This window comes from Bos mutus, chromosome X, assembly GCF_027580195.1.
Source record: "Bos mutus isolate GX-2022 chromosome X, NWIPB_WYAK_1.1, whole genome shotgun sequence".
NCBI classification, from domain to species: domain Eukaryota; kingdom Metazoa; phylum Chordata; class Mammalia; order Artiodactyla; family Bovidae; genus Bos; species Bos mutus.
This window is the reverse complement of record NC_091646.1, coordinates 91860830-91882874: the sequence shown is the minus strand read 5'-3', so window position 1 is coordinate 91882874 and position 22045 is coordinate 91860830. Positions and strand designations below refer to the sequence as shown.

Here is a 22045-nt window from a genome sequence, read left to right as displayed (position 1 = left end):
AATGTTCTGTCAATGCTCAGGGACAGCACACCCCAGAAGTGGAAACACCTGCCCTTTCACCTTTAGAGAGAGGGTGTTTCCCAAGACAGAGTCACAAAGGGCAAAGCAGGTTAGGTACCGAGGTTTAAATTGGGAATAATTACTCAGCCTCCCCATTGCAGCATTGTCTTTTTTTTTTTTTAGATCTACGAAGACTTCTAAAAGTCAAACAATCCTGTGACTTTCCCTTTCTTTGCTCCCCACACTATTCATTTCTTATTTCTCTTTCCAGAGTTAATTTATGCAAATACAAGCAAACGCCAATACATATATTCTTATTTCTCTCCTCTATTTACATAAAAGGTAGCATACTATCCATACCACACCGCACATGGCTTTTTTCACTTCAGCTACCTTCAGGATTTTTCCATTCGTGCACAGGGGATTCTTCATCCTTTGTTCAGCTGCAAATGATGCCAGCTCTTGGATGCCATAGTTTATTTAGTCCGTCTTCTACTGATGGCCATTTCGGTTGATTCTATCACATGCAATGCTACAGTGAGTAACCATGCACAGATGTCATCACACACGCGTGGAGGACTGAACACATATGTCGTTGCATTGATGATCCCAAGCCTTTAGCTCTTCCTGTGTTCCTGCCCTTTGACCCTTGACTTTGCTGCTTCTCTCACTAAAAAGGCACAGAGCCTTTCCTTGACCCCTTAAATCTGGACTTTACCATGTAACTTGTTTAGCAGACTTGATGTAAGCAGAAACTTTAAAACATACTTGAGGTTTTAATTTCTTCTTTCATTTCTCTGAAATTGCCATGAAACATGCCCAGGCCAGCCAAGAACAAGTTCAGGCTAGCATGCTGGAGTATGAGAGCATGTAGAGTGCAGGGCCCAGTGGCCCAGCTGAGGCTGTCCCAGACAAGCCAGCTCTTAGCCAATCTGCCAGCTGACCACAGATACAGAAGTGAACTTAGCCAAGATTAGCTGAGTCCACCTTAAATCAGCAGAAACACCCCCAAACAACCAAGTAGTGAGAAATAACTGAGTTGTGGTTTTAAGATACTAAAATGTAGGGTGGTTTGTTATCCAGCAATGACTAACTGATACATCATACAATATAGAGGTAAGTAAGATAAATTCCCAGAAGTGGAATTGCCAGATCAAAGGATATGACATTTGAAATTTTGATAGATATTGCCAATGTCTCTGCATAAAGATTAGACTAGTTAACACTCCCACAACAAGGCACAAGAGCACTTGTTTGTAAACAGTATGTTATCAGGTTTTTTTTCAGTCTGGTAGATGAAAAAGAATACCTCTGTGTAGTTTTGTTTGCATTTTCTTATCATAAGCATGAACACTTATGTTTAAAAACCATTTCGACCTCCTTTTCAGTAAACTGTGTGTTGATGTTTGTGACCCATTTTTCCTATTGGATCACTATTTTTCTTACTGATTTCTAGGAACTCTTTATATATTAGAAACATAGCCCTTTGCCTATGATCACCATTCCATGAAACCATACACTCCAGATGAGAAGCTTAATGGTAGGCAAAGGGGGTAAACAAAGCCGAGATCTAGCAGAAGGTAACTTTTCCTCAATCAGCAACTATGTCTTGAGTATTTTTTTTGGTTCAGGGTTCTGGGTTAAGCATCCCAGCATACTCAGGAAAAAAGTGACATGGTACATAAGGAATGTTCTAGAGATGGCTATGGTTAAATCCCCACATATATCTACCCATAGTCCCTGCCTAAGGAGTAGGCAAGGGGAACATATACATTCCTCATGGCTCAACTTCCCTGGCCACTGCTGATTGATCACAGCAATATGCCTGATCAAGGGCAAAACCAATTCGATTCTCTTTTGAGACTTTGAACTCACAGACATAAAATCAATCAGAGAATGGTGGGCCCTGAAGGTATCAGATCACTTTGCAGAGGTGGTGCTACCATTTGGTGCAGCCCTACAGAGCCATGCACAGGCAGACAAATGAACTGAGGAAGAGCCAGGGCGCAGACAGAACACAGCAGTCACTCAGACACCGGCTCGGAGAAGCAGACACAGGCCCCAGCCTGAGCGAGAGACAGACAGACTGCCCCCTCATTTCTAGCTCTTCCAGACTCAGCTCCTGCCCCCTTGCCCCCCGCCACAGTTTCTTTCTAGCTGAGTTCTGTAAGAGTCCTTTGAATCCTATTACTAAACCTCCTTGTACTAATTTAAGGAGTGTTCTTATTCTTGGTATCAAGAGTGTCTTAAGACAAGGAATTGTCATATCAGCTGAAAAAAATAGAGCCTTTTCATCTCATATGGCATAGTTTTTATTTTAAAAGTTTCCTAGTTGCTATCACTTCTCATTTTATAGTGGGAGAAACCTGGGGGCTTGGCCAAGGTCACTTTGACCACAAAAGGCAGAGCTCAGCCATGAGGGGAGGAGTTTGTTGCCAAATGGCCTTTCCCCTCAACCCCACTTTGCTGCCTCCAGGCCGAAGCATTGTATAAGTGCATGCTTAATCATGAGACTAAGACTCTAGGTGCTGAACAGCTCCCAGGAGAGGGTGATCAATACAGACTACCATCACCAGGGCATCTATCTACCCATAGTCTGTGGGAGGTAGGGAGGCTGTGGCCAGGCCCCGAGGACCTCTCAGGTTCCCACTACACCCCCACCCCAGGACACTCAGGGACACTTCCCACGCTCACCCGTGCTTATTTATGTGTATGACACCCTGCCTGGGAGGAGGGCTGGTTCTCTAAAGGAAAACCGCCCAAAGAGATATGCTGGCTGTTTAATGGCCCATACCTCCCACTCCACCCCCACCCCGCCCCCATCCCACCCTGGAAGGAACTTGCAGACGCCCTTCTGTGGGGGCAAAGGGGTCCCCTGAAAGGAGTCCCCATTGTCCCATTGTCCACAGACACATCAGAGAAAAGAGTGAGTTCACCCAGTCTTTCCTAAGTACCCACTGCATACAAGACATCCGGCAGGGCACTGGCATTGCTTCTGGAACCTTCTGGGTGCATTCTCTAAGTGGGGGAGGGGACAGGGCTGGGGCCCAGGGGGAGGGGGAGCAGGAAATTAACCTCCTGCCAAGTAGAACGGAAATTGAATTTCTTCCCCTCCCCCCTCTTCTGCCTCTCTCACCACCCCTCCCCGACAACTCACTTTTTATCTCTCTCCAATTACAGTTTTAAACATTTAGGGTGCTGCTGTTTTAGTTTTAAAATTTGTTAGGCTCAATTTATGCCACTTAGTAAAACCTCTTTTCCAAATGAAGCCAAATTAGAACTAAAACACTGCAAGCCATAAAATGTGGGCATTTCATTTGGGCTGGGTTGGCTTTTTGATTGTTTGTGTAAATGAAGCAGAGAGAAGCATTCAGGAGTCTGTCTCAGGTCTGGGAGAGGGGAGATCCCCCTGGGTCCCCCAGAGGTCTGCTGGTGGCCTGGGCCAGCCTGTCCCCTGGCCCTCAGTTTGACCCTCTTGTGCCCCTGGGTGACTAGCAAGCCTTCAAACAGGTCACTCCATACTTTGGCAATGCCCTCCCATCCCTAAGTTCTCTAACAATGGGGATCACTTCCTGCTAGCCAGTGGCACCCACTGCCACCGAACAGTGTACAATAAATCCATGGCGAATTCAATCCAACTGGCTGTGACTAGGGGTGGGAGCTGGGGGCACAGTCTGGAAATATCTCCTCTCACACCCTTGCAGTGCAATGTCTAAAAAAAAAACCCAGTCTCAGTGACCTTCGACTGGAGGGAAAGGTGAGCCCCACCCCTCTCCTGGTGGAGGAAAGGAGCCGCCGGGAAAGCGGGGAGGCAAAGGGGGGCGAGGGAGGAGATCCTGAGCCACTAATTAGGCTTCTGCTGTTGGCTGACAAGAAGGTCAGAGAAGTTGCCGGCTGATGAGCTGGGCCTCCCAGGGGCCCTCAAGAGGTGACATCTGGGGTTCCCAGGCTGGCCCCGTCTGTGCCAGAAGAAGCGGGCAGCAAACACCGCCAGGACTGAGAGCCCAGGAGGGGAGACAGAGGCAGCAGCGATGGCCACAGTGATGAGACGGTGACTAAGGGCCGGTGTGGACCTTGCCAAGTGATTTGGCTTGTCCCCACGCCAACAATAAAGGCCCAGTGTCTGGCAGAGGATGGGGTTTTGTGTGCCGAGGGACACCTTATGACTGACCCTGGCAGAGAGCCACAACCATCAGGAACCAGCCCAAGAAGAGAGCAGACAGGAGTGGGCAGAGGAGTCCTTTATGGGAGCAGGGGCTGGACTCGGGTTGGGGGCAGGGTGTCTGAGGCGGAAGGGCAGAGGGCAGGGTGAGAGGGAGTGAAAAAACATTCATGCTGAGGACCAGTGGGGGAGTTGCCCTAACGAAGGAGTCAATTGTGTTTGGGATTATCTCTGAAAGCAAGTGGAGAGAAAACCCAGTCAGCGGAGGAAACTTTGGAAACTGTTTAAAGGAAATGGGACAAAGCCCCAGAATAAAATGCCATCTGGAGTCCTACTGGTCCCTAGGATGGAATCCATGATCCAAGGTGTAGGTGACCCTCTGTCACGGGTTTGGTTCCCCGGAAGCGGATGCTGAGATGGAGTTGGGGGGCAGAGGTGTGTTTGGGAGGGATCAAGCCCTCTGAAAGGAAGGGGGTGGAGGGGAGCAGGACTGGACAGAGCGGGGAGTCGAGTTGAAATGCAAGCCTGACAGACTCAGCCAACCTGGAGGAGAGAGCTGGGGCATTAGGCATGTCCAGGACAGGGTCCTGCCTGGAGCCAAAATGGCCAGGTCTTTATAAAGGCTTTCCTGGTGGCTCAGAGGGTTAAAAAAAGAAAAATCTGCCTGCAATGCAGGAGACCCAGGTTTAATCCCTGGGTAGGAAAGATCCCCTGGAGAAGGAAATGGCAACTCACTCCAGTATTTTTGCCTGGAAAATTCCATGGACAGAGGAGCCTGGTGGGCTACAGTCCGGGGGGTCTCAAAGAGTTGGACACAACTGAGCAACTAACACTTTATAATGGCCCCACCCCACACCAGCTCAGCCACCAGATGGGGGTCTCCCAGGAGAGGGGCCTCTGGGTGAGGTGTTCTCAGCTGCTGAGGCCGAGCCTGAATGGGCAGCAAATCCTTCCTAGAGGGGGCTCTGCTCCTCCATGTCTGTCACATCCTCCCCCTCCCTTAAGGAGCTTAAATCCCTCTTTTCCTCTGGGCCTGGTTGTCCCCTCCCTGTTCTTCAGGCCCCTGGCTGTATGTCTGGAACCTGGTCTGACCCTAGCCCAGCCCAGTGTTTTCGATTTGCTCCATTCTCCCAGGCCCGCGGAGGAGAATTCTGGTCTTATTTCTCCATCATAATTTCCTCCTCCACTCAGGCCCTGCGTCCTGGTAACCAGCAGCCATCACAGCTGTCGACTTGCAGGGGGCCTAACGCTCATGGCTTGTTTGGGGCTCAGCCTCGGTCCTACAGTGCTGGTCATTAAGCTTCATTGTGCTGCCCGCCAGGGCACTGGCCAGCCCAGGATAAGCCTCAGATGAACTCAGCCTCGCTTATTAACTAGGACAAACCAAGCCGGACCACAAAACGTCCACTGCTTGAGCCATCAGCTGCGGCAGATGTGGTCCTCTGCAGCCTCCAGCTCAGCCCCCTTCTGTCCGTGGCTTGCCAGCAACCAGCTGTTACTCAGCCCCATAGCTTCACGTCCACAGAATCCAGAGCACCAGTTCCACTTTGGACCTCATTAGTGGAATTACTGGCACGTTCTCCAGATACATGCCCGTTTCCTGATTTGTCCAGGCTGTTCAGAAGCACATTTTCTCTCTCTGGACTCATGGGGAGGATCCTGCAGAGAGAGGGGGACAAGTCTGGGGATGCGTAGGAAAGGAGCTAAACATTCAGGCCTGTTTTCTCTTCCTGATTTCTGTTCTAACCTCTGCAGCCCCTGAAGCCCATCCAGGATGACACAAGTTATAGCACAAAATGAGCACTGTCGAGGGGCTAAGTGAAGGCAGAGGCAGCTGACGGCTTCCGTGGTGGTGGGAAAGGAAGGCCAGGAGCCCTAATCTCCGATGAGCTGGGGGAGCCACCAGGGGGAGGGCACAGCACGCCCAGCATACATGTGCACAGAGACGGAACCAGTTAAGCCCAGCTCTACCAGTCTGCCCGCTTTGCCAGGCTCACCCCATGGCCCCAGGCCCCTGCCAGGAGGATAGTCTTGCTTGGAGGTGCCCAGCCCGCTCTCACTTATAACTCAGGTCAGCAAGAAGCTGTGGGTTTCTGGGGGTGGGATCCTGCAAGAGGCCTCCTACAGGCCTACTTAACCCCCATTACATTCGTTCCCTAATATACTTTTCACCTTCAGCAAATAGTGCAAATTTGAATTTTTACTCACTGATCAAATATTTCCCCTGTGAGCTGCCAATCTGGCTGAGCTCGGTTTCTCCAATCCTCCACGTTTGTATTAGATGAATTAGCATTTTATCGTTAGTCCACTGGTTTGGGACTCAAAGGTGAGACAGGGAAAACCAGAGGAAGCCGCTCAAGAGATTCTCCACGAAGAATGGGTTCAGTTTAGTCTTGTGTCAGGTCTCCCAAACAACTCACCAGAGACGCGAAAACAGTTATTTTGGAAGTGACAGGCAATCGTGGCTTCTGAAGAACAACTACTTTCTGTACTTCTTATCTGCACGACATACATCTTTGAAATCTGTTATCCAGGAAGGTGGGTTCAAGGTTCATCTCATGGTTTATTTGCTGTAGAAAAGCAGACAAATCAGGTCATCTCTCAGACTCTTGGTTGCCTTATCAGCATAGTGGGTACAATAACATTACCCCAGGCGGAAGGTTGTTTGCAAAAGTCAAAAGAAATATTGGAGGTGACAAGGCCATAAAATGGAAGGCACTAAATGGAGAGTTGTGTAAGTTCAGAAACTGAAGCTGTTTTAAAATATAGCCCCCAGATTCTCTGATATTCCTCACGCCAAGAATTGTGGGGTCTATGTCCCCTCCCATTGAATTGGAGTGGGCTTGTGACTCCTCCAGTGGCTAGAGTATGGAACATGTAACATTGTGTGACTGTCCAGGCTGGATCAGAAAAAACCATGCAGCTCCCCACCTGAGTCTCTGGCGACTGTCACCATGGAGGAAGCCAGTAGCCATATAGGAAGTTAATCACCCCAAAACTGCCCTGCTGGGGGGCAGATGCAGATACTCCAGGCAACCGACATGGGAGAAAAGCACCTAGACCCATCACTGGGCAGCCTGAGTAGATGCTACAAGGAGCAAAAGAACCACCCAGTTGAGCCCTGTCTGAATTCTGACCCCCAGATCTGCGAGCATAATACAATGCTTGTTATGTCACTAAGTTTGGAGTTGTTTGTTACACAGCGGTAGTAACTGGAACCCAAACAATTCATCTATGAAGTTCCTGTATCGGCTAAGAGATCAAAAGCCCCCATCACTTGTTTTCTCTCCTTGTCCCTATTTGACTCTAAGCATCGGGGTGAGGTGGGATTTATGACCCAGCTTTGTGGGTACAGGACCACAACATGTTCAAGAGTCCATGGAATCATGGAAGGCTTGAACCCAGGGGTCCTGCTTCTTGGATGCTGACCTCTCCCACAGGACAGAACAGCAGAAACCTCAAAAGGAAAGGCTATCCTCGTGGGTTGTGACCTCATGAAAAAGAAAAATGAAGAAATTCCTAATTACCAAACAGTAAAGCAAGAGGGTACCACAGAACACCCCCAACAGCCCATCATCCACAATTAATTTCTTCTGGACTTGGGAATGCTGGGGAGGTTGTCGTTGAAGCAGGCTGTCTTCCCACTTATGTTTGGGCTTCTTCTAAAATGCAAGAAAAAAAAAAAGGAAAAGAAAAAAAAAAAAGGCTGGCCTTCCCAGAACCTCTTCTACACTGCCTGGAAGGAGCTTGGTGTGGCCCAGCAGGGCGTGATAAGCGTGCCGGCAGTGGCCTGCCAGGGATCTTAAAAATACCCTGCCTCAGACAATCCGGAAAGTGAGCAACCCACACCTGGAAAGCAGGTTGCTGGCTACACAGAGGTTTCCAAGTATGGATCCCGTTTACACTTGCCGGAGCGCAGCCTTCTAATTCCAGCCGCTCATGAAAAGGCACGTAGGTCCTCCTTGACGTCAAATAGCTCTTTCCACTGAGCATAATTTCTTTCAATGATGGGCTTGGAGGGGTTTCAGCGACGGTGGGTCTTTTTTTTTTTTTTTTTTTTTAATGAATCATAGACATGCAGATCAGATTTAGTGTTATGACTGTGGTGCACAGAGCGTCACTGTTAATTCTTGCTAAGCGCTGACAGCAGGATCAACCCCCAAACAGCACAGGCAAATACACCACCCCAGCCCCGGGGGCTTAGAGACTGCATAATTACAGACGACTGCACGGTACTCATTACCGCCACCGGAACATCTCAGCCCAGGCACAGCAACCCCCCACCCGGATCCAGAGAGCCCCCTGGAGCGCCTGCCAGCTCGGGTCCTCAGAGCTCACTCCCCTTCTCCAGACAGGAACGTGGTCACCAAAAACGAGCTGGGCTGAGCTACAGCAACCCTTTCTCCTGTCCTGAAGGTTGTGGTCCACGGCGGTTGAAGCTTGCTCTGAAATGCCACTGAGTTTGAGCTGGAAGGGAAGGGGTGCGAGGCTTGCTAAATGCCGAACAGCTGAACAAGTCCCCAGGGCTGAGGAAAGAGCGTTCTCCTTCCCTGTGAGCCAGTCGCTGGCTCTCCGTGTTTCTCATCAAAGGACAGGGATGGGGGGAGGTGGCGGGAGGCAGAAGTCAGAGCGCTTGCCTGGGGTGCCCTGTCACTGAGAGTTGTCCCGGGATGGCCCAGGGTCGGGGCGGGGCGGGGGGGGGTGGTGTGCAGTGGGAGTCACCAGCCCTCGGCTGTGTTCACACTGCTCAATCAGGGCATTAAAAAAAAAAAAAAAAACCCTCATCTTGAGTTTCTGCTCCATCTTTCCTCCAAAAGGTTTAAAGGGAAAACCAAACTCCTGGGGTCTGTTGAACTCGGCAGGGTTCTCCTTGCTCCTTCTCTGTCGACCTGCAAATATTTAATGAGCCTCAACCACGTGCAAGTGATGGAGTTGGGCTAAGAAGGCTGAAAAGAAAATAGGCAGCCACCAGACCTGGAGGATGGGGAAGTGATTTTATATCTTTCGGTTCAATGTTTTCTGGCGCAGGAAGGCCAGCAATCATGCTTTAGCACCTGCTCTGTGTTCTTAGCTTCATTGACCCTGGCTCACTGGGCCCCCACAAACTCAATGGGACATGAGTATCACCACCATCCACTCAGCAGATAGGGAAACTGAGACTCCACTTCCACTGTCTACTTAAAGGCACACAGCACATAAGGCTCTGATTTTGAATGGAATTCTGTTCCAGGTCAGACCCTGGAGGTCAGCGGTCCTGACTCGGGGTCTCATACTAGAGTCCCTAGAGAGCTTTCAAAAACCCCCATGCCCAGGCCATGCTCCAGACCAACTGAGTCTGAATTCTGGGGGCTGGCATGCAGACATCAGTACTTTTTAAAGCCTCTTGCATGCGTGCTAAATCGCTTCAGTCGTGTCTAACTCTGTGATCCCATAGACTGTAGCCTGCCAGGCTCCTCTGTCCATGGAATTCTCCAGGCAAGAATACTGGAGTGGGTTGCCATTTTCTCTTCCAGGGGATCTTCCTGACCTAGGGATGAAACCCAGGTTTCCTGCTTTGGAGGCAGATTCTTTACCATCTGAGCCACCTGGGAAGCTCCATTGAGTGCTTGCTGGGCACTAGTGCACTAGATGCACTGCTTTCCCTTCCTTGAAAGCAGTGGTTCTTCAGCACACGTGTCTGCACGTCCCACAAACAATCCCTAAGAGTGATGAGGGGTGACCAGACATGAGTGGGCTTGCTAGAGTGGCCAGAGTGGAGGCAGAAAACGGGGTGCAGACTCAGGACCCTCAAGGGCCCTGATCAGCAATCCTCTGGCTCTGCTCAGAGACTCCAGAAAGGAGACGAGGTGGGCAGGATATGGCGTTGATCACTCCAAGCTTGGAAATTTTATTTCTCAAGTGGCTTCCGTCTCCCCAGGAGGAGAAAGAGGCACACCAATGGAGGCCTAAGCTCAGCCTCAGGCCGACAGGGCCCCTGTAACCAAAGGGGAGCCCTTGGGCTACCTCCACTGCACCTATCCAGCCTCTGTGGTGAGCTCTGCTGGACCAAAGGGTCCCCTTCCCCATTGTCAGGGACAAAGGAGTGAGGAGCACCCTCCTTTCTATTGTATTACCAGCCCTCCTGGAAGCCAGGAAACAGTGCTGCAAATCAATTGCTTTCAAACTAAAGGGTGCTCTGATGGGCATGCTTCTCGAATTCTGCATTCAAAGGAATGCCAGGCTTCCTATGTCAAGTGAGATAAAGTGAATTTTCTTGGGCAGCCGGCAGAAATTTTTTCATCTTTCAGAAATAACATGTAGGGAAAACACTAACCCCCTCGCTTAACCAGCATCAGGGAACAATGAGCTGTTTTCAAGAAATGAATCTGCAGGCAAAGCAAAGCTCCCCCTCTGGAAACACTAAAACTTCAAAACAAAAGTGCATGTATTTTTAAATAAACCATGTCCAGGGGGAGGGATGAATTAGGATTATCAGATACACATGAGTATATATAAAATAGATAACCAACAAGGACCTACTCTATAGCACAAGAAACTCTAGTCAATATTTTGAAAGAACATATAAGGGAAAAGAATCTGAAAAAAAAACATATATATATAACTGAATGACTGTGATGTACATCTGAAACTAATACAACATTATAAATCAACTCTGCTTCAATTAAAAAATAATAAAATTTTTAAAAGTAAACAGCATTACACGTTGCCTCTTTCCTTTGATGGCACAGACACAGCTGAAGTGGTCTTGGTGGCTCACTCACTGGGTACATGGACAATCATGCCGCACTCACAGATGAGGCCACCTTCTACATCCATGTGCCCCATCACTAGATGGCTCCACCCTTGCCCTCCTCCTTGATGTCTTGTTTCTGCTTTCTTCCTGTCTCTTCTTTTGCTCAGATGTGCGTAATAACACCTTCCTGTGGCTGTCAGTATCCCAGCCACATCACCCTTCCCTCCTATCTGCTGCTCCTCCTCTTGTATTCCTGACCCTGGTCAACAGCGCCCATGTTCACCCAACCGTCGCCAGCAAAACAAAAACCAAAATGGAAGCAAGAGTTGGAGGGAACTTCAGAGTCATCTGATGTGTTAGAATAGTTGGTGACGTAAGAGTCAAGAGACGCTGATGAAAGAGATCCCAACGTGTCTGATAAACAGTCAATGAACTTCAGCACAGGGAATTCTTCAGCTATTTCGGCTCTTTTGGATGGTTCCCAATATTTGAGGTCACTAAGGCCAGTAACTTCTGGATAAGCAAGGTGTCATGGTTCATAGGTTTTTGCTTGTTTCCTTTGGTTTAAAGGATCGATTTTGTATTATTCCAGAAACAGGCTACAATTCAGGGACTTGATGAGAGCTTTTGACTTCTCATTTCCCCTATCACTCCATCCCCCAAAGGACCAAGACTCCCAAATTGGAAGGGGCAGCTGTCAGACCAGGATGAGTGTGAAATGAGGGCAAGGCCTCCTCCATACTCCCTTCTCTCTTTCTCGTCCTTCTTTTCCCCACCCAGCTCTACCTGTCTCGTACACCAGTCAGTCAGAAACCAAGGCAGGAGGCAGCACTGCCCTGGAAGAAGGGCAAATAAGGCTCTTGAAATTCCAGAGGGGAACGAGCTCTCAGAACATGGGGCAGGGCCGGGCACCCAGCAGACCACCACATTCCAGAGCTGACTCAGAAATAGGATTTGGTCAGTGCACCTGGAGCAGAGGAGGGGCGGCTGGGCTTGATTCACCATCGCCACGCTGAAGAGACTGATGCAAAAGTCAGATGCCAACACAGCCATTGGCCACAGAGCCTATTCCTTTCCCGGGGCAGGAAAACCCATGCCCGCCTCCCAACCATCCTCTTTGAGGCTCCTGGGACACTGAGTCAGTGTGGCAGGTGTGTGATGCAAAAGAGAGGCCAAAGTGGAGGTCAGTGTCTGCGTAAATCCTGCTGTTGGATGGTCGCTTTGGACCTCGTGGCTCTGTGCTGACCCACTCCCTGCCTTTGACACCATCTACCAGACTTATCCCCAAAAGACAGGCTAGGCAAGAGCTCTCCCTGATGTTCCAAGATGGTAGGCCTATGTTATGGGTGGGCTAGACTGTCCCAGCCGCCCCCAGGCCCAGCCCCAGATGAGTGCAAAGGGGAGAGGGTTTGGTAGAGAGAGGAGAATGGAGTAACCTACAGACGGCTATTTATTTTCCCAAACTCTGCAGGTCCTCACAGAAGGCCCCTATAAACCGACTCCAAGTGCCCCTGGTAAGATAAGTCCCCCCAGCCTTCCCCACCAGCTTCCAGGCACCTGAAGGCTAATCATTGTTTTAAGACTGTGGATTCTCAGAGAAAGCCTGCAAGGAACTAAGAGCAGAGACAGCATGGGGGGTTCCCTACCATGACCCCCACCACAGTTCTCCTGAGCACCAGGTTGGTCCCCCCGGCCCTGCGCCATCACTCACCAGGGGAGCCTTTCTTGACCTCGTGGAAGTCGCCTGCCTGCCTGGGGGGCCAGCCTAGCAGAATAGCTCTCACACAGCCTGCTGCCCACCTCCGGGGCAGTTTTTCCGAGCTGTCTCTCTGGCTAACACAGGAGCTTTGGAATAAGACAGGGAGAGAAAGACGTGAGGGGTGGGGGTGGCAGCCCTTTCTCCGAGCTTATTAAAAATCTTTTGTGTGCCATAGAATAAGTCCAGCCTTCTCATCCTGCTTCGCGCCCCCCCGCCTCCCCAGCACTTAACTTTTTCAGGCCTGAGGAGCATAAACGCTTCAGTTAGTCCATGTAAACCAAAGATCCTTCTGGCCTTCAACCGTGTCTGGGTCTCCTTTACGTGGCCTTTCACCATCAAGCAGCCGCCAGACCCCGTGGCCAAAGGTGCCGGCTCCGCCTCTCTACGGCCCCGTCTGTGTCTGAGGACCCACGCGTTGTGCCAGGCTGGAAGAACAGTCTGGAAGGAAAGCCCGTTGTCAAACAAATCATCTTTCTGGGAACACAAAGCCGCGGGGACCCTCCGGGTGAGGCTGACACTCGGGCCGGCAGCATCAGAGAGTCGCGTCTCCTGTGTGGCGCTAAAGCCCCAAGTGGGAGACAGAAAGCTGGCTGGCGGCCAAGAGCAGCGGCCGCGGACACCTTATCTAAATAAAGGAGAGCTCGCAGCGCGCAATGTTATCACAGGCGCACAACAGGCTCCGGGAGGGGAAGGGGTGGGTGGACGCTGCGTGGGTGGTTTCGTGTTGCGATTTTTTTTTTTTTCCTTTTGTGGCTGTTGTTTTCTTTTTTATCTATTCAGTTTTGGAGTATTCAACAGCCGGGGAGCTTGGCAAAGCCTGGCAGCGATACCCACACGGCCCTTTCCAGTCCAAACGGCTCCTGTCAACTTTTACAACCCTGCGCTAGAACTCCAGGCACGCCTCCCATTGCCGGCACCGGGTTATTTATTTGCCCGGCCTGTCTGGCCTCACATTTTTTCACGTGTGTGTTACCCCCACGGTGGCTACAACTTCCCTCCGGCTCTTAAAATGCCAGTAACCGCCCAGTCCCAGGGAGAGCTGGGAAGTGTTTCAGCCTTTCGGGGTTTCAGGATCCGGCACTGCTTCGTGTCATTTTCCTCTCCGCTCAGCGTTTTTGTGACCTGAAGGAAGAGGAAGACTTCTCCATTGTGAAAATTGCTCTTTTTCGCTGGGAAACCATTGTTACTAATAATAACCTCACCAGGCGCAGCTGTCAAAGGGCCCGCCGGCTGTCCCCTCCCGGCAGGGGTCGAGCACACACACAACTCAGAGGGGACACGGCTGGCCCAGGTCAGCGGGTGAGGGCCCCAGCCTCCGCCACTCCCGCCGCCCCCCCCATCCCCGCCCCATCCGTGATCTGGAACCCTGCTCATGTTCTCGAGCTGGGCTTTTCATTCTTTTTTAATCCTTTACACAAACAGAGTGTGTGTGTGTGTGTGTGTGTGTGGCTTTGAAATCATCCCCCCCCCAAAAAAAAAAAATAATAAAAAGGGTTTTCATGGTTGAGTCTGACCGGGTGCAATGCAGAATATATTATTTCTTTCAGAGCATGGATAGCAGATCTGCACGTGAAACAGATCAAACACGGCCCACAGAAACAATGATAGGAAGCATAACCAGAGTGAATCAATTCCTTGATCCTGCTGTACCAAAAAATTAAAGAGGAGCACTCCTGGGGTTTTTAACCCAGATACGTCTTCAGCCACAGCTGTGTTTCCCATGTTCTGAGATCTCTTGCTCTGGCTCCCTTTTCGTGTGTGTAATATGTGGAATACAGTAAGCAGTGTCGAGTTCTGTTTTGTTTTTTTAATTAAATACCTCCATCCAATCACCCTTAACACACACATACACACTCTCACATGCACGTGCTTGTTTTACCTTTTCCCCAGAACTCAACACTACACAGGACAGTCTCTGCCATTTCCTTCATCAGGACAACAAGAAGCCAGAGAAGTGCCTGGCAGGCATCAGGAGGAAAGAAAATCCTTATAGCAAAGAAGGTTCTATTCCCCAGCCTGAGGCCCATCCTCTCTCTCCATCCCCAAGTGATAACATGGTCCCTTTGCTCTCAAAGGTCTGTTTTAAGATGTAGGTGGTCTTGCTCAAGTCCGCTGGTTTTTATGTCGGCATTGACCCCGGGCTGACCCCAGCCCTGAAGATCCAAGATTGCCCAGCTTGGCTGAGTGCTGGAGGGTGGAGCTCACGGCCCGCCCCCAGCCTTCTGATGGGCCACCAAGGCCACCCTGTCGGGCTGGTCAGCTGCAGCCAGCGTCCTCTCCTGACCTCTGCTCTAATCCTGAGGACACCCTTTATTTAGACACCACAGTCCAGCCCTCAAGTCCCAGATTTGTTCACTGGAGACAGGCCGGCAGTGGCCACCGGCTGACTCCAGACGGCTCCTCAAAAGAGGGCTCAGGAGGGTAGACCGGGCTCAGGCAGGTGCTGCCTGCTATGGAACAGAGATCGTAGGTTTGAGTCTCCAAGGATTCAACTTCCAGCTCTCTCATTGTCTGTGACCTTGGGCTACTGTGTAAACTCCCGGCTCCTGGTATCTGCATTCATAAAATAGAAGAGGAGAAGGTCACAAAAGGACGGGGCAGAGAGAGATAGGAAGATGCTGGCCTGATGCAGCCACAGGCCAAGGAAGGCCGGTGGCTATCGGAAGCTGGCAGAGGCAAGGGACCGATTCTTCCCTAAATTCTACAGAGGACACACAGCTGACGCCTTGATTTCCACCCCAGTGAAACCAGTTTCAGACTTCTGGCCTCCAGAATTGAGAGGGAATAAATTGCTATTTTTTTAAGACCCTGAGTTTTCGGGCATTTGTTACCTCAGCAATGCTAGACCAATACTGGCTTCCATGAGATGGGCTATGACCTGGCTGTCTGATCTGAATGGGTCTCACAAAGAGCCTATAAAATCTCTAACCAGTAATCCCTTTACTGATTAAAAATTGGAAATGCCCCAAAATTATATGTCTCGCTCAAGGTCACATGCGATTTGGTGCCAGGGTCAGGACTAGACCAATCATTCAGAACCTGGTTCCTCTCCACCACTCACCATGCCCTGGACCCACCCTTTCCCCTCTGGACAATTCTAAGCAGGTGGAAAAGAAGGCTCACCCCCTAGTGGGAGCCAGGCAAGGCCTCAGAGGACCTGGAAGATGGAGAAACCACTTTCCCAGCCCCTTCCTGGCCCCAGTGTTTGCCTTCAGAGGGTTTTCTATAGGGTGGATGCCACCACCCCGCTCCACCCCGCCCCACAGAGTTGCATCTCTCTTCCTGGAGAAGAGGGAATCCAGGGACATGAATTCTCTTTCAGTGACTCACTTCTGAGCCCTGTCAGGTCTCCCAGGCCTCAGATTCCTCCGGGGTGACATGGAAATACTAAACAGGGCTGCCCCCCCCTCTTCAAGGAGCCATGGGATAAGAGAAGGCATGCCTGTACAGAAATGTCCGAGGTCAGTGGGTTAGCAGGCCCTACTCTCCCCACCAGGATTCCTCAGGAACAGGAGGGCCACAGGGAAGCTCCAGACTTGGGGGAGGCCTTGCTCAGCCTGCACCCACGTGGGCCCCAGCCATGTCTCCTGGAGCTACCCAGAGAGGCTTCCTCTTTCTCCTTCCCCTGCTGTCTTATTCTCTCATGGTGTCTGCTGCAAAGGATGCCCCAGAACTCCCCCTCGGGATCTGACTGAGGCCAGACTTCTCACGAAATGGCATCCTTGCCTAACCTCCTCTTCTCCCTCTCCTGCTTCCCTCACTCCCTCACTGGCTTCTCCTGAGAGCACGCTCTCCGTAAATCATATGCATGTCGCATGAAAAGGGGCTCAACACCGCTCATTATCAGAGAAATGCAAATCCTAACTATAATGAGATATCACCTCACACTGGTCAGAATGGCCATCATTAAAAAATCTACACATAACAAATGCTGCAGAGGGTGTGGAGAAAAGGGAACCCTCCTACACTGTTCGTGGGAGTGTAAACTGGTGCAGCCACTATGGAAAATAGTATGGAGGTTCCTCAGAAAACTAAGAATAGAGCCACCATATGATCCAGCAATCCCACTCCTGGGCATATATCCAGAGAAAACCCTAATTTTAAAAGAAACTTGCACCCCAGTGTTCATAGGAACATTATTTACAATAGTCAAGACATGGAAACACTCTACATGTCCATTGATAGGTGAATGGATAAAGAAGATATGGTACCCATATACAATAGAATATTACTCAGCCATAAAAAAGAATGAAATTATGCCATTTGCAGCAAATGGATGGACCTAGAGATTATCACACTAAGTGAAATAAGTTGGATAGAAAAAGATAATTATCATATGATATCACTTATACGTAGAATCAGGAGATCCAACCAGTCCATTCTGAAGGAGATCAGCCCTGGGATTTCTTTGGAAGGAATGATGCTAAAGCTGAAACTCCAGTACTTTGGCCACCTCGTGCGAAGAGTTGACTCATTGGAAAAGACTCTGATGCTGGGAGGGATTGGGGGCAGGAGGAGAAGGGGACGACAGAGGATGAGATGGCTGGATGGCATCACTGACTTGATGGACGTGAGTCTGAGTGAACTCCATGAATTGGTGATGGACAGGGAGGCCTGGCGTGCTGTGATTCGTGGGGTCGCAAAGAGTCGGACACGACTGAGCGACTGAACTGAACTGAACTGACATGTAGAATCTAAAATATGATACAAATGAACTTATTTACAAGACAGAAATAGACTCACAGAGATAGAAAACAAACTTACCAAAGGGGAAAGGGGTTGGTGAGGAAGCCCAGATTAATGAGGGGGCAGGGAAGGGAAGGGAGATGAAAAGAGAGGAGATAGGGCTACAGTCCAGCCCAGGAGGGAGCTGCTGTGTGGGGCTGGAACACGGGGGGTGACCAGGGTGAGTGGCACATGACGAGCCTGGAAAAGTCACAGGGCCTCATACAGCAGGCCTCCGGGGGCTCTGCTAAGGAGCTCCAACTTAGTCCTGAGGGTGGTAGGGAGCCATTGAAGGTTTCAGAGAGATCCGGGTTTGTTTCTGAGAACTTACCTTGGCAGGAGAACAGGAAGATTTGAGTAAGGCAACTGGAGGCATGGGTTTGAACAAGATGGCCTCTCGGATGCCTTTCAATCTGAAAGTTCTAGAAGTCTCCAGGGAAGACAGGGAGAACTGTGGGACATGGAGAATAAAGAAGGGCAAGAGCTGGCCAGTTAGCTCCCCTGGACAGCGGCTCTCAGGAGAGATGGCAAACAGAGTAAGGAGCAGGCAGAGGGCCTGTCCAAGTGCTGGATTGGCCACACACTGCCAGCAGCCCCCTGGCTCAGAGACATTCCCACTGGGGTCCATCATGTAGCCAGGACCTGGAGTGCCCAGGGCTGGCAGACAGGGGCCAACAGAGTGATGATGGACTGGGGAGATGCCCAGTGAGGCCCTGAGATGGAGCCAGGTGGGCTCCAGACCCCTTTATTCCTCTGAGGGCCCTTCTCCAGCCCTGAGCACCACAATCCAGCATCCCTCCCCTTCCCCAGGGGGGCAGCTGCGAGGAAAGGTGTTCAGGCCACCTCCAGTGTCCCAAGAAGACAAGCTTGTGGCCTTTCTGCAAGTCTGGTGATGAGCAGAACCCAGAAAGCGGACAGAGCCCTGAGAGCCAGGAGGGGACAGTGCGAGGGCCCACTTACTCGTTAGAATGCAAAGCACTTCCGTCCATCCGAAAGTCTCTCTCCAGTGCCCTGGCCACTCTCGCCAAGAGCTGTGTGCAGAGCTGTGGGGAACAGGGGCAGGACAAGGCGCCCAGAACCAGGAGTCCCAGGAAAACAAGGAGATGCTTGTTGGGGTTCTGGGAACCAGGGGCGGCCTCAAGGCCCAGGGCAGGGAGTCAGCACCCCAGCCACTGTCCTTTTGGCCTGACTCTCTCTTCCCTGGCTTTCTAAGACCCCAGAGCCAAAGGAGACAGCTCTAATTCCTTTCTGTATCATTCTGCAAACACAGAGATCTCCTTCTAAATGGGCCTGAGTTGGAGGGTGGGGGCAGGGTGTGGTGGGCGAGAGAGGTGGGCTGGGAGTGGGGTGGTGTCTACCATGCAGCTATAAGTTATTTTCACCCCTGCCCTCCAGAAGTTCCAGTCTAATGGGGGAGATAGATACAGTCACGACCACCCATGGTGCAATCAGATACAGAGAATAAATGATATCTATACTTAGTAACACAGGAGGAGGGCTGCTCTGAGAGGCTGACGTGCATGAACACATTTCCTTCTCATTTTACAGGTGAGGCAGCTGAGGCCCAGAGACGCTGAGCAACTTGCCCAAGGTCACACAGGGAGAGTGGGATGTGTTCTGAATGGCCTGGTTCCCTGAGTTTGTGCCCTCAACCATCAGCCCAGACAAAGGAATAATGACAGCATTGGTGTGAGACAAAGAGCTTGGGGCCTTGAGTCCGGTAGACCCTTGTGTCACCCGCAGTGATCTTAGGCAAACCCCCTGCCGCTTTGAAGCCTCAGTTTTCCTCATCAGCAAGATAGGGATAGCAACCTTCTCGAGGGGCTGCCCAGAAGAGTATAGAAGAGCAGAGGGGTGTAGGCTCTCAGCACAGTTGGATTTGCAGAGCAAAATCCCTGGGTGGGGAAGATGCCCTGGAGAAGGGCATGGCAACCCACTCCAGTACACTTGCCTGGAGAATCCCCTGGACAGAGGAGCCTGGCAGGCTACAGTCCATGGGATCGCACAGAGTCAGACACAACTGAAGCAACTTAGCACACTAAGAGCCTCAAGGTGTTTGTTCTTGACCTTGATAGAGGAGGAGCCAGGTGGGGACTGTGGCGGCCTGGCATCAGGGCCCCTGGAGGGATGAGGGCTTCAGGAATGGCTTGTGGAGGGGGCCAGTGCTTGCTTCTCCCCTGAGAAATAGCCAGGTCCCCAGAGCGTCTCCCCGAAGCCACCTACTCTGGCTTCACCTCACCCCCACGAACTCCTGAGCCATCACATGACCGCATTGCTCACACCTTTCATGGCGGGGACGCCAAGACTCAGCAGGTCCCAGCACTTAAGAACAAGAGGCCTCCAGTCAGCTGCCATTCAGAGGACAGACCTGAATCCGAGGATAAGGTAGAGGGACGACAAGCTCCAGCTGGGGAAGGAAGAGGGAACGGGAGGGGAGACCCACCTGCCTCCAGCCCCCTCTCACTGAGGAGCTGCAGAGCCGGCCTGGGGTTAGCTCGCCACCGCACCCCCACCCCGCCCAACAGGAAAGCTGCCCTCGGGCCACCACCCCCTGAATGGGGATTTGCAGATGGCTCCCTGATGCGATCTAGGGCCCCCTCTGGCTGGCATCCACCAGCCTCAGATGCAATTAGGGGAAAATAATGTGTAAACAAGAGCTGGAACCCTGTTGCTGTGGGCAGGCGCCAGCGGCTCCCCACAACCTCTAGCTCCAACTTTGGGCGGCCACCCACCTCTGTGACCTTGAAGCTCTGTGACCCGGCAGTTCTGCAACCTCGAAGCTCTGTGACTTTCCACTGGCTCTTCCTTTGCTGAAAATCACCCCATTTTGTCTGCCCAGAAATGTCGATTTCCAGCCCCATCTTCTCCATGCCAGTGCGTCTGATGAAACCTCTGCATCTCATAAACACAGGCACACACCCAAGCTAAAGTCTCCCTTTCCTAACGCCCGGATCGTGGCACATATACACCTTGGTTGAAGAGAGTACCTCACAGTGCTACATTGTTTGCTCCGACCTGTCTATCCCTCGAGTCCAGTTATCTATTCCTTCCTAACAAATTACCCGCAACTTAATGGTTTAAAACAGTGCTGTTTATTTTGCTCACCAATCTGCGATTTCAGCAGGTGCAGTGGAAACAGCTCATCTCTGCTCCACTCAGCACCAGCTGGGGCAGATAGAAGGCTAGGGCTGCCTCATCTGAAGGTCCCTCTCATGTCTGGGGGCTCGCACTAGCCATTGGCTGGGATCTCAGCTGGGAGAGGAGCTGTAGCCCCTACACATGGCTGTACACTTGGTCTCTGGGCTCCCTCTCGGCATGGCAGCAGGTTCTGAGAGGGAGCGCCCCAAGACCAGGCAGAGGCTCTAGTCCCCTTCCTGGCCTCACTTCGGATGCCACGCAGCATCATTTCTGCCATAATCACAGGCCTTTTGTTTCCCAGGGACGGAAGGCAGACCCCACATTTTAGTAGGAGAATGTCAATGACTAGTTGGAAGATGAACATGTGGGATGGCATGTGTTTTTTTTAATTTTAATTTATTGTTTATTCAAGTATCATTGAATTACAATGTTGTGTTAATTACTGCTGTACAGCAAAGTGATTCCATTAAATATATATGTATTCTTTTTCATATTCTTTTCCATTGTGGTTTGTCGCAGGAGATTGAATATAGTTCCCTGTGCTGAACAGTAGGACCTTGTTGTTGATCCATTCTATACATAATAGTTTGCATCTGCTAATGGAATGTCATGTATTGATGCAGCTATCTTTAGGAAGGACAACCTGCCATATTTCCCTACTAGACTATGATTCAGGAGGACCAGCAGCATTCAATGGTACTAAAAAAACAATGCTTGCAGAAAGAAGGGAAGGACTGAGGAAGGGAGAGAGAGAAAATAGAGGGAGGGATTTTATAACAGAAGACTTTAAAACTGGAAGCTACTGAGATGACCTAGTCTCCTGCTCCCATTTTACAGATGAGATAACTCAGATTCAGAGGTGAACACACCCTGCCCAAGGGCACCAAGCCAGTTCAGTAAGATCCAATCTCTGAGCCCCTCTTCTCTTGATGGTGGAGAAGGGGAGAGCCACTGGACACTGATCTTTACCACACCCACGCCCCTGTCCCTGCCTGCCTCCCCATGTGTGGGCTGGACTGGGACCAGTGCCCAGGGCCCAATTCCACCTGCCCTGGGCCTGCCTCGGGGCTGGAGTCTCCCCCATCCTCCAATCAGCTGTCAGCCTTCCTGGAGCTCCACGTGTCAGCCCGTCCCAGGCTGCCTGATGGTCAGAAACCCCCACTCCCCTCCTCCCAACCTTGCCCCAAACAGTGTGGGGTCAGGCTGAGAGCATTGGCTGAGGAGTCTGACAGACATCAGTCTAAACACAGGCTCAGGTTGGTGTGACCCAGGCCACGAAGCCTCCCAGCAGTTGAACAGAGGGGATTAAATGGACTCTCATCCCTGAAGGACTCACCAGCTCATTGGAGATGCCCAGAAATGGTAGTTCTTCCCTGCTTTTTCCTCATCATCAGGAGAGCAGCAGCACCCAGCCCACGGCTTTCCTTAATTCCGTAAATAGAGCTTGGGCAGGAAGAGGAAGTCTCTCCTCTCAGCCCTGGCCAGGGAAGGCAGCAGAGTCCGGCCTGCTCAGCCACTTTCCCCTGTG

The 22045-nt window shown here is 51.0% G+C and overlaps 1 long non-coding RNA gene across 1 annotated transcript; it reads right to left on the bottom strand.

Moving 5' to 3' along the window:
• Nucleotides 1–2853: 2853 nt before the first annotated feature.
• On the bottom strand, nt 2854–13255 carry LOC138986355 (uncharacterized). The gene is made up of 3 exons (XR_011463187.1): nt 12607–13255; nt 6583–6732; nt 2854–5821 (listed from the first exon to the last, which is right to left on the bottom strand). It is a non-coding gene; the product is annotated as an uncharacterized lncRNA (long non-coding RNA).
• Nucleotides 13256–22045: the final 8790 nt, after the last annotated feature.